The sequence below is a fragment of the Ochotona princeps genome, chromosome 1 (assembly GCF_030435755.1).
Source record: "Ochotona princeps isolate mOchPri1 chromosome 1, mOchPri1.hap1, whole genome shotgun sequence".
NCBI classification, from domain to species: domain Eukaryota; kingdom Metazoa; phylum Chordata; class Mammalia; order Lagomorpha; family Ochotonidae; genus Ochotona; species Ochotona princeps.
The window spans coordinates 85635905-85648909 of record NC_080832.1 but is presented as its reverse complement, the minus strand read 5'-3'; the positions used below and the strand labels follow the sequence as shown (position 1 = coordinate 85648909).

Genomic DNA, 13005 nt, shown 5'->3' with positions numbered 1-13005 from the left:
ATTATGATGTCCGTTTAAGAAATATATTTGGCATCTCAGGAAAACAAGCCTAATATTATATACTCTGTATCCTTAGATTTCTTGCAATGAGCACATCAAAAACTATATATGAAATTTTCATGAAATAGAGATGGGCAATGATAGCATCTCAAATGCATTTTTTTAAAGATATACATTGACTTCTTCTGACAAATGTTATCTTCTGATAAGTTTTTGGTGTACATTCTATAGCGTTTTTTTAAGCCAAAGCTTTTTCTGCTAGCTACTGTAATTAGAAAAGAACCGGAAGACGATGTAGGAAGATATAAAATAGACATTATGGCAGCTTTCTTATTTATTCATACTCTTAGGAGAGTCACACCAACAATAATTTAAGCTAAAACTTGTAGTCCTAACGTTATCACTGAGTGTTTTTTAGCTTTCTCAATACAATAAAAAGATGGAATATATAAAACTTCAAAATATGACAATGGAATTATAAGATAATGGGAGATTTTTTCCATGAACTCTCTCAAACTACCTTGCTTATTCTGGTTAATAAGCTCTAATGAGATGTAAGGCTTTTAAAATTATTTTAATTTTGTTTTGTTTATGTAATTGAGAAGGATGCTTGCCCATGAGGGCCTCTGATTAGGGTGGGGAGGGTCAGATATGGAAACAGATTTTCTTTTCTCTCATGTGTCCACAGTAAGGGGGGGGTGAGGGGGCCACTCCTTGCGGTCAAAGTACATCAGCACCCAGGGATGGGAAAAGGTCTTTTGATGATATGTAGAAATCCCATGGGGGGAAGAGTGCTCTGAGGGTGTTACTTGAGTGGTTTCAGTAGCATTGAGATGCTTTTGGTTTCCTTGCTCCAGGAAAATGTTTCCAAGGTCTACTGGTTGACAAAATCCATAGACCCAGAAATATGCTGCAAAGCTTAGTCAGAATTTTCTTTTCTTTTCTTTCTTTTTTTTTGAAGATTTATTTATTTTTATTGCAAAGTCAGATATACGGAGAAGAGAAGAGACAGAAAGGAAGATCTTCCATCTGATGATTCACTCCCCAAGTAACCGCAATGGCCAGTGCTATGCCAGTCCAAAGCCAGGAGCCAGGAACTTCCTCCAGGTCCCCCACATGGGTGCAGGGTCCCAAGGCTTTGGGCCGCCCTCGACTGCTGTCCCAGACCACAAGCAGGGAGCTGGATGGGAAGTGGAGCTGCCGGGATTAGAACCAACCCCCCTATGGGATCTCAGTGTGTTCAGGGTGAGGACTTTCACTGCTTAGGCCACCACGCCAGGCCCAGAATTTTCAAATCAGTTCTGCTTTTCCATCCTCTGATGTGGCAGTTTACATCCCCTCCTGGTCTTGATGAGCTGGCCATCATGTCTTCCATATGCAGCTGGACATACTGTCCACTGCACAGCCATCGGCATCTGAGGAAGCCCAGTCCTGATACATGCTCCAAGGTTGGACTACGCAACTTGTGATTCTCCCTGTGGCCAGGATCTGGGACTAGTGGTGGTCCTCCAAGAAACCTCCCCTGCGGTGACCTCAAATTTGACTCTTGTGTGCAGCAGCCAGTGCAGGGTCAGGTGTGGTTTGTCACCTGCAGCAGCCATCGCACGTACTGATGGATGCAGCTGCCTGATCAGTTCTAACACAGCCCTATACCTCATGTAAGCCAATGGATTCTACAGCCCAGCCCAGCCAGTCTGCATCAGACCTGGTCCTCTGGCATACCAGTAGGTTCCTTGGCCTAGCTGAGGCAACCCCCAATAACCTCCTCCAGTAGCACCACCAGACCCAGGTTTTGTGTGTGCCAGCCTTTGGTGCAGTCTAGCCCAGCCCAACCTACATCTTACCTGACTCTCATGCACACCTGTGAGTACTGTGGCATAACTGGCCCCCCACGTGTGCCAACAGCTGCCACCACCTTGTCCAGCCTGGTCCAACCCCAACCCTGGTTTTTCTGCTCACCAGCGATAGGTACAGCCCAGCAGGGGAGTATCCACAGTTCCACTGCCAGGTATGTTTCCAGTCCCGGATATTGTGCCTGCCAGGGGTACTGTGGTACAGCCTGACATGAGTCACACCCAGTCCAGGCTCAGAATGGATTGCACCATTCTGGTGCTTGTGCATGTTAGCAGGTACAGCAGTCTGCCATGCCTTGCCTCCCCCCAGACTGGCCCACTCCCTGTCCCACCTCACCCTCACCAATGGAATCAGCAGCCCAACAAGGGAGTCCCCAGAGTTCCCCTACCAAGCCCCAGGTCTTGTATGTACCATCAGGTGGAGTGGCCCAGTTTGATATGGCCTTCCTACAGTCTCAGAATTTGCCGACAGGTGCTACAAGCTGGCTTAGCCCAGTGTACTCCAGTCCTAGTTCTTATTGGTGGGTGTATAGGCTAGCCCAGTCTGGTACACCCTCATCCCTAGTGTGAACTGACAGGTGCTATGGTCTAACTTGGCCTGGCCTGCTCCCTGTTTTGGGTCATACTTGTACCAGTGTGTGCTGTAGAATGTTACAACTGGCTAACACATGTGCCTATGGGTGCTTCAGCCCAGCCTGGTCAAACCTGCTCCTTGTCCTGGCTCTTAGTGCTCACCAGCGGGAGCTGCCTAGCAAGGATGTTCCCCAAATTCCCCTAGCAGGCTCGCTGCCAGCCCTGGATCCTACAAGTGCTGTCGGATGCTGTTGCCTAGATTGACATGGCTGCCCCCTAGTCCTGGTACTCTGTCGTTGGTGGTACTGCAGCTTAGTCCAACTGACCCATACCTCTTCTGGCTCTCACTGAAGGGTGCTACAACCTAGCCAGTCTAACTCACCCTAACTCCACTCTCATGTGACCTGGCGGTAATCATGGCCTAGTCTGTCCCGCACTCATTCTGGCACTTGAGAACACCAGTGGTTGCTGGAGCCCAGCTTAGTTTGCCCTGCCTCCAGACCCAGCCCACATGCTGATAGGTGCAAAGCCTTGCCCAGCCTAGTCCACCGACAGCCTTGGGTCTCACACTTACCATTGGGAACTGCAGCCCAGTATGGCTGTCCCCAGAGTTCCCCCACCAGGCCCGTTTCCAGCCCTGGGTCATGTACATGCTGACGGGTTCTTTGACTCAACCTGGCAGTCTCAGTTCAGTCTCAGCTCTTGCTGGCAGGTGTTGGCAACCCAATCCAGTGGGCCTGGCCCAACCCAGCCTGGCCCCAGACCTGGCCCGCACAAATGCTGCTAAGTGTTGCAGCCTTGCCTGGGCTAGCCTGCCCCCAGCTATGGTGCTCCCCAGTGGGAGCTGTGGTCTAGCAAGAGAATTCTGCAAGTTCCTCTACCAGGCCTGCTGCAATCCCTGGATGTCATGCATGCTAGTAGAGAGAGTAGCCCTGCTTGGCACAGTCGGCCCTCAATCCTGGCCCTTGCATACGCCAGCAGGTGCTGCAGCCTGGCCTCACCCAGCCTTTTCCCATTCACTGAATTTACAGTGAATATCTGATATATGGAATGCAGATATCGCAACAGACATCTGGTTAACTGTAACTGGTTAACTGTGCCCAGTATTTACCCACCAGTACACTTTTTTTTTACTTTAAAAAATGTTCTAAATAGAAGCTGGCACTGTGGATGAATAGGCTAATCCTCTCCCCTGTAGTTCCCTGCTTATGAGCTGGGAAAACAACAGAAGATGGTCCAAGGCCTTGGGCCCCTGTACTCACATGGGAGATCCAGAGGAAGCTGGCTCCTGGCTATGCATTAGCTCAGTTCTGGCTGTTAGGACAGATGAAAGGTTTTTTCTCTGTCTCTCCTCTCTGTAACTCTGCCTTTGGGATAATAATAATAATAATAAAAATACAATCTTTCGGGGCCAGCGCAATGCCGTGGTGTCACATGGTAATCTTCCATCTGCAATGCCGGCATCCAGTTTGGGCATTGTGCCAGTTCTAGTCCCAGTTTCTTCATCTCTGATCTAGCTCCCTGCTTATGGAAACATTAAACTCTACTTCTTGACTAGTGGTTGAAGATAACTAAAGGTAATAACATAAATTACTAAAAAGGTATTTAATAGTAACCTGTGATTATTGTGATTGTGCTGATAGCTCTTGAGTGACTTTGCTTGCTGCTACATGTATTATACTTTTTTCGAGAACATTTTTTTCTGTCAGCAATCAAGTGGTAATAACATCATGCTATTTGACAGTCCAGAATTACAAATCTGGGTAGACATTTTAGGCTGTAGTGCAGGGGTAGAGATTGTTTTTCAGACATGAGCCATTCAGATATTTATAAGATTAGTTGTGGTCCATACCAGTTTGTCTTCAATCAGCCTGCTATGGAGTTAATGAATTTCAAGTCCCACTTGTGGTTGCATTGGCAAGTCAGAATTATTTTACAGGCTTACAATATCCCTGGGGCCAGACATTCCCTTACTCTGCTTTAGTAGTTCTGTTGATTAAAAATCAGTGTGTCATTTAGTCCTTTTTGGATCTTTTAGAGCATTTTATATTCTAATATCTCAGAGTACATTCTGTGCTTTGAAGAGCAAAGATATCCCTTATGGCAACAAGGAAATATACTTAATTTTCATTGCATTTTACATCTTAAGACCATTTTCCAAGGCTTTTGGAATGTTTCATTGTCTAAGTGCACGTCTGCTTCAGTTACCCACCCAGATCTTGTGATGCTCAGTTGCAGGTAGACTAAGACTCAGCAGGATTCATTCCACAGGTAGCTTAGGGCGCCAATTCATTATTCAGCGTTTACTGAGTCATAATTAACCTGTGAAACATTAATAGTTTAGATGCCATGATATTTATATTTAGCCTTATCTTATTCCAAAAGGTTGTTCTATTTGCTACTTCATTTTTTTAAATAAATAGATTTGTTCAACTTACTTAGTTTGATTTACTCGCTAGAAAAGTAGAAATTTAACACTTATTTTATATTTTGAAGAGAAAAATATTCTAAATAAATGAATTTTGGACCAGGTTCCAAAATTGTTATTCTCCATCAGTTAATCAATTAGGAAGAATTTAATTTATGTCAAAATCATTACAGCTTATAGTTAAATCTCTAGGCCCTGTGGCAGAAATACAAAGTGATGAGCTTATAATATGCTGTTATTTTGGCAGCGTAACACATTGTGTTTCAGAAATGCCAAAATGCAGTCCCATGACTTAGCCTTTTCCTGGAGACAGTGCTTCTGTTTTTCTGAATTGAGTCCAGAATTAACCATTGTTGCTTCCAATTCAATCTCTAGATTCTGACATTACAAACTGATTGACTTGACATTATCAGCTATGTTTTATTTCCTTCATTCACTAGAGAGAGAGGAAGAGGGAGAAAAGTGTCTCCCATCTACTGTTTCACTATCCTAATGCCTGCAGTGGCCACTGGAGCTGGGCCAGGTTGAAGGCAGGAGCTCAGTCTGGATCTCCTGCTGTGGCCGTGACCCAAGTACTTGAACCAGTACTACTACTTCCCAGAGTGCAGATTAGCAGAAAACTAGAATGGGAAGCAGAGCTGAAACTCAAATACAGTCACCTCCCAATATGGGATGCTGCTGTCCCAGGGTATGTTTTGATGACTGCATCAATTGCCTGCCCTGGGGGATAAATAAATACATACATAAATAAGTGTGTGTGTGTGTATCCACATATATGTATATCTATATATGTATATAGTTAAGAATACACTAATTTGTTATAAATATTTTTTAAAATAAGTGGTATGCATAAACAATCTGTCTGGGAAAGAGAAGAATAGTTTTTGGTAAACTTTGGACTGCCATAGTATATAATTTTAATTTTGTTTGAAAGATTTATTATGTATTTGAAAGAGAGAAAGAGAAGGAGAGACAGAAATCTTCCATCCGCTGGCCTACTAGCCAAGTGGCTGCAGTGGCCTAGGCTGAGCCAGACTAAATCCAGCAGGCAGGAGCTTCATTCAGGTCTCCCACGTGGGTGGCAACAGTACAAGCTCTTGGGCCATCTCCTGCTGCCTTCCCTCGTGTGTTGGTTCAGAGCTGGGACTCAAACTGGCACTCATATGGGTTACTACCATTCTAGGCTTAACCTGTAGCACCACTCTGCTGAGCCCTGTACTTATAATTTCACGTAATTTTTATGTGAAAATATTGTATGTATATGTTTATGGCATTATACAAGAAAAATTTTAAGAAATTGGATGCTTTTGTTTAAATTACAGCAGACAAAACAGCAAGCACAAAGGTAGATTTTTAATAGAAGAAAAATATGTATAAAATCTTCATTACACTTTTTTGTCACTCTTTTAAAATAACAAACTTTGTCACACCTGAAATGCACTACCAAATATGACCTATCCATTTTTTTTCTAGTGTGGTGAATCAATGTGTTTTAAAGTTTCTAGTTTGGGAGATGTTGGTTTTCTTATTTATGCCATACAAAGGTATCAGTACAGCTTTACAAATATAATGATGTGGAACAAATTGTGAGACATTGTTTTTTCCCCCTGCCTGCCACTGTACCTAGCACAATAATCTAGTGTGGGGGGAGGAAGGAGTGCCGGAGGTGTTCCACAGCTTTTGAATCCTCTCTGATAAAGTAGATCTGATACCAGGTATTTCTTGCTATGTACTCTGGAATAGCTTCTATCATGTTAAAGTAATATGTGAATCAGAGACTCCAAAGTATTGGATCCTAGCTCATGTTCTTTTGTAAGTTTGCTTACTAGCTATCGGGTGGGGGGGGGGGAGTGAAGGCAGTTTAACTGGTATATTTCTTCTTTTAAACTTATTTATTTATTTATTTGATAGAGTTACAGAGAAAGAGGAGAGGTAGATACCTTCCATCTGCTGATTTGCTCTCCAAGTGTCTGCACCAGTCAGATCAAAGCCAAGAGCCAGGAGCTTCATCTGGATCTTCCACATGAGTGGCAGGGACCCCAAGCACTTTGATTTCCTCTGCTTTTCCCAGGCACATTAGCAGGGAGCTGAATCAGAAGTGGAACAGCCAAAACACAAACTGGAGCCCATGCAGGATACTGGTGTCACGGCAGCAGCTTTGTGTCTAAGTCAAAGCATCAGCCCCAATAGTTGTTAGGATGCTCTTTCTGTCCTCCATGCCCTGCTGCACTCAAGATTTCTTTCATTTAGAAATGGTGTCAAGGTGGTCCAAGAGTGTGTGTATTTTTAATGTTAGCAAATTAGGAAAAATTATGCTTACAGAATTTTTTTGCCTGTAATGCTTATCCCTGCATAAATTTAGCTAACTTTTTAAAACATATACATATGATTGGTCTCGAGCCTCATCCATAACTTTAACTTCTCCAAAGGTTGTTTCTCTTTGTTCTTTCTGTTCTGTAATAACTCTCATTTTGTCTTTGCTATTTTTATTCACCTTGTTTTTTTTAACTCCAATTTGTATTTTAATCTCAATACCTTTTTCCTAGCACTATCTTTTTTGTTAACTGCTTTCTCTTTTGTGCATTTGCAGAAAACTTTTAGGTAAGGGGAAAAAAAGGAATGATAATTGTGAGTTGCAGTAGGACAAGTTGGATGGCTTGGGAATTAAGTGGTATTTTATAGCACATTGTAATGTATCAAAATTTATTCCCAGTGCAGGATTATGCTGACAGTGAGATGATTTGGTCAGGAAATAGCTGTCATCAGTAATAACATCAGTCAAGAAAGACAATGAATATTTATAGAGCTGTTTAAAATTGATTAATAAAAAGGGATTCTTATATTTGAAACAGAGATGTCACTGCTGATTCTAGAAGGAAGGACTCATTTTTAAACTGCACAATTTCAATAGAAAGTCCATGTCCATTTCTAGTACTGATAGTGCTATTAAAATGGGATGTATTTTGCTTTCTAAAGTCCATCCAACTTTTTTGAAAATTATTTACACAACACAATCAAATTATTAAAAGAACAGTTAGTCTTCATAGCCACTTTTAACTGCTTCTCAAGTCCTTATGTTTATTGTAATGTAGGCATTGTTAAGTCTTGCTATTATTTCCCTTACTTAAATTGTTTCCTCTCTACTTTCCTTCTACTTTCAAGAGATACTGTTTTCTCATATATTTCTCCTATCATCTCTGTAGCTTCAGACCAACTTAATGCTGCTTTTCCTATTCCAGCAGTTATGCCAGACCCCTTATTCTGTATAAGCATTTTTTACTTTTTTCAAAATTTCTCTCCTGTTGTCTACCCTTTCCTAGATATATTTGTTGTTTCTTTTCTTTTTTTTTTTTTAAGATTTATTTTTATGACAAAGTCAGATATACAGAGAGGAGGAGAGACAGAGAGGAAGATCTTCTGTCAGATGATTCACTCCCTAAGTGAGCCGCAACGGGCCGGTGCGCGCCGATCCGATGCCGGGAACCAGGAACCTCTTCCAGGTCTCCCACGCAGGTGCAGGGTCCCAAAGCCTTGGGCCGTCCTCGACTGCTTTCCCAGGCCACAAGCAGGGAGCTGGATGGGAAGTGGAGCTGCCGGGATTAGAACCGGCTCCCATATGGGATCCCTGGGCGTTCAAGGTGAGGACTTTAGCCGCTAGGCCACGCCGCCGGGCCCTCTTTTTTTTTTTTTTTTTAAGATTTATTTATGTGGGTGGGAGTAGGAGACTGAGAGAAGAGAGAGAGATTAGTCCTCTATTAGCTAGTTTGCTCCCCAAATAGCTGTAACCACTAGGGCTGGGCCAGGCCAAAGCTGAGAACCAGGAGCTTCATCTGGGTCTTCCACAGGGGTGGAAAGGACACAAACACTTGGGTCATGGTCTGATTTTCACAGACTATTCGGGAGTTGGATTAAAAGTATGGGGTGAGGGATCCGGCGGCATAGCCTAGTGGCTAAATCCTCATCTTGGACGTGCTAGGATCCCATATGGGTTCTAGTTCATGTCCCCGCTGCTCCATTTCCCATCCAGCTCTCTACTTGTGGCCTGGGAAAGCAGTAGAGGATGGCCCAAAGCCTGGGACCCTGCATTTGCATGGGAGACCCAGAAGCTCCTGACTCCTGGCTTCAGATCAGTTCAGCTCTCATCATTGCAGGCACTTGGGAAGTGAACCAGCAGATGGAAGACCTTTCTCTGTCTCTCCTTCTCTCTGTATATCTGACTTTCCAATAAAAATAAAAATAAAATCTTAAAAAAAAAAGAAAAAAGTGTGGGGCAGCTGGGACAAGAAATGGCACCCATATAGACTGCTACATTGCAAAGTAGGTGCTTTACTTAGGTGCTATGATACAATGCCAGCCCTATATTCTTTCTTTTACATTGTTGAATATATTACCATACATACCCTTTTACGATTTTAATTAAATTTTTTAATGTTTTGTCTATTCCTTGGTTCCATCAGTTAATAATAAGTGGCATTTGGATTTTTATGGTATATAGAAAGAGTTAATATCATTAGCATGACTAACATGGAAAAGGATCTCAAATTCCTATGAGGACAGTTAAAGCAAGTCTAGTTATTTTGATATTGATCTCTATAATATAGAGATTGAGATAGATATTTCCGACTGGTGATTCTGAAACTCTGGTAGTGTTATAGTAGTGACTGGGATCATGAAATTAGCTTCTTGCTGTCCAGACTCACCTGTATGAGTTTCGTTCTCTCATCTGTGAAATGTTCAATTATTACCTGCTTTATAAGGTTTTTTAATACAGTAAATAAGGAAATGTACTTAGCAAACTGTAAAAGGCTATACTTTTATACTGATTAGGATTCTGAAAATACCAGACAGACTAAGAAACACTCAGTGTTTGACTTGTTTATCACACTATGAGCCATTATGTTGTGGAAAAACATATAATCAAATTTGTCATTTTTTTCCCCTATAATTTCTATTATGCAGTATAGTAAGTATGTACATAGGATAGCATTTTATGTTAATGAGTACGTTTTTCATGTATTTTTGAGAAACCATTTCCGATATAAGTATAAACTAAGATGGCTAAGGCAAGAAGGGAAAACTAAAATTTCCTGAATTTAAAATATATTAAGCAAATCCAGGGACGTGCTTACATTTGTGTTTGCAAAACTAGATTAATCTGAAAAAGATGGTTGAATGTAGACATAACGAGCTTCAGGCCTTGTTCTGTCATTATGGCTAGATGGTCTTTTATGTAATATTTCTGAGCCTTTTTGCCCTAATTAATGAAGTAGATATAATTCCTATCTCAAAGTATATTTATGAGAATATAGTTAGAAATCGTGTAGAGGCTAATGTAATGCTCAGTAAACATTGGTTTCCTTTGCCTTGCTTTCTCTTTCTACCCTAAATTTCCCCCTTTGTTAAAAAGCAGAAATGAAATAGATCTAGGGTCTCAGAACAGACTGGATTTAAGGAACATAGTCTGTGAAGAAGGAACCATTTATATCTTTATCAATTCTTGCCTTTTTTTCTAAGATTTGTTTTATTGGAAAGTCAGATTTACACAGAGAAGGAGAGACAGACAAATTTTTCATCTGCTGGTTCACTCCCCAGGTGACACCAACAGCCGGAGCTGAGCCGATCTGAAACCAGGAGCCAGGAGCTTCTTCCAGATTTCTTACAGAAGTGTACGGTCCCAAGGCATTGGGTCATCCTCTTGCTTTCCCAGGCCACAAGTGGAACAGCTGGGACATAAACCAGTGCCCACAGGGGACCCTGGTACTTGCAAGATGCGGATTTAGCCACTGAGCCATCGCACCAGGCTCAATCAATCTTACTTTCCAAGAGTTAGCCTTTGGACAAAGTGGCAGCACCTGTTGGCATACATGAGAACTTGTTTGCAGGGTTGGGTGGGTTGAGCTAAGGTACTACACCCATAAGAGCCTGATTGGAACACAGCACAGACTGGACTAGCAGTGTGCTGCACATAATGGCACATGTAGGAACCAGGGCTGGGGACAGGCCTAGTGGGGGTTATTTGGTGTTACCCCAGCTAGGCTGTAGTTATAGTTCCAACTGGTGTGCACAAGGACCAGGTCTGTGGCACACTGTCTTGGGCTGAGCTACAACACCTGTTGTTTTGTGTAGGATGTGGGGCTGGGGACAGAACTTACCAAGCAACTACAGTTGCCCATGTGTGCATAGGTAGATATGGGTAATGGACAGAACCAGACCCTGTATTGGATGGCACATGCAAGAGTCATGGCTGGGGTTATCCCAGGTGAGGTTTCTGGGGGAACTCTCCAGCTGGGCTCCTGGACTCAAAATTCCAGGGGCCAGAAGATCATAGGATTTGTGGTCTAACCTTGGAATACATGCATTGGGCCTGGGCCTCGTTGATTGGTGATGCCTATGATGGCATGCCTAGGCACACGAAGGAGACATGACTACCAGCTCATTTGGACCTGCAGAGGACGTCAGGTGCTATGTTAGAAGGTGGGACACAGAATGTGTTGAACTACTGGCCTAGCTTTGGCAACAAATATCTGGGTGAGTGGATACACTAGGGTGGATTCTGAACCAATGAACCTTGGAACGATTTTCTCAACCTTGGAGCATACCCTGAGAGCACTCCTCTCCCCATCAGAGTTTCTAAAATAACATCAAGTGGACATCCCCCATCCCCAGGTACTGATGTAGTTTGGCAGTTGCGAGCAACCCCCGCATCCTCTGCCCCAGCCCCCTACTCTCAATACAGAAAAAAAGGGAGGAAAACAAAATTGAAAACATATGTCCCGCCCACTCTTCTCCCTACCTCGACCCTTCCCACCCTATTCAGTGGTCCTCATGGGCATGCATTCTTGTCAACTATGTAAACAACATAAAAATTAAATTAAAAAAGAATCAGCCTTACTGTGGGTAGGGTAACTGATTGATTAGAGAGACTTCAAACTAACTCATGGAAAATAGAATACAAGGCAGTTTATTTTCCTGTAAAAAAAAATATTGAAATCCTTGAATCATTTTTTTTAAGATTTATTTATGTTTATCGGAAAGGCAGATGTACAGAGAGGAGTATCTTCCGTCCGATGGTCACCCTCCAAGCGACCGCAACGAATGGAGTTGAGCCCATCCGAACCTAAGAACCAGGAGCTGTTCCAGGTCTCCCACGTGGGTGTAGGGTCCCAAAGCTTTGGGCCATCCTCGACTGCTTTCCCAGGCCACACGCAGGGAGCTAGATGGGAAGCGGGGCTGCCAGGATTAGAACCGGCGCCTATATGGGATCCTGGCGCGTGCAAGGCAAGGACTTTAGCCACTACGCTATCGCACCGGGCCCGAGTCATTTTTTTTTAAGATTTATTTATTTTTATTGCAAAATCACATATACAGAGAGGAGGAGAGACCGAGAGGAAGATCTTCTGTCCAATGATTCACTCCCCAAGTGACTGCAACGGCTGGTGCTGCGCTGATCCGAAGCCAGGAGCCAGGAACCTCCTGCAGGTCTCCCACACAGGTGCAGGGTCCCAAGGCTTTTCTTAAAGTCATCCATGTGTCCTGGGTAGTATTTGTTTGTCAGTGGATTTCATTTCTATTCCTACTACCACTCAGCTTTCATGAAGATGATAGAATCTTTAAAAACAGCAAGAAAGCATCAAGGGCAGGTGTTTGCCACTGTAATTAAGAATATGCTTTGGAGGGCCTGCCATGGTAGCCTAGTGGCTAAACTAGTGGCTGAAGTCCTCACCTGGATTGCACCAGGATCCCATATGGGTGCTGGTTCTAATCCCAGTACCCCTGCTTCCCATCCAGCTACCTGCTTGTGGCCTGGGAATGTAGTGAGGATGGCCCAAAGCTTTGGGACCCTGCACCAGCGTGGAGACCTGGAAGAGCTCCTGGCTCTTGGCTTCTGGCTTGGGATTGCCTCAGCTCTTCCCGTTGTAGTCACTTGGGGAGTGAATCATTGAACAGAAGAGCTTCCTCTTTGTCTCTCCTTCTCTCTGTATATCTGACTTTGCAATAAAAATAAATAAATCTTAAAAAAACAAAAAAGAATCTGCTTGGGAGACTTATATCCCATAATGGGATGTCTAGGTTTAGGCACTGCCTTTGCTTCCGTTCCAACTTCCTGCAAATAAACACTCTGGGGAGGCAGCAGTTAATGACCCAAGGACT

General features: G+C 43.2%; 1 protein-coding gene across 10 annotated transcripts in view; it reads left to right on the top strand.

Moving 5' to 3' along the window:
• Positions 1 to 13005, top strand: part of FAM135A (family with sequence similarity 135 member A) — a 117557-nt gene that overhangs the window by 22067 nt on the left and 82485 nt on the right. The gene's annotated exons all lie outside the window — the stretch shown is intronic.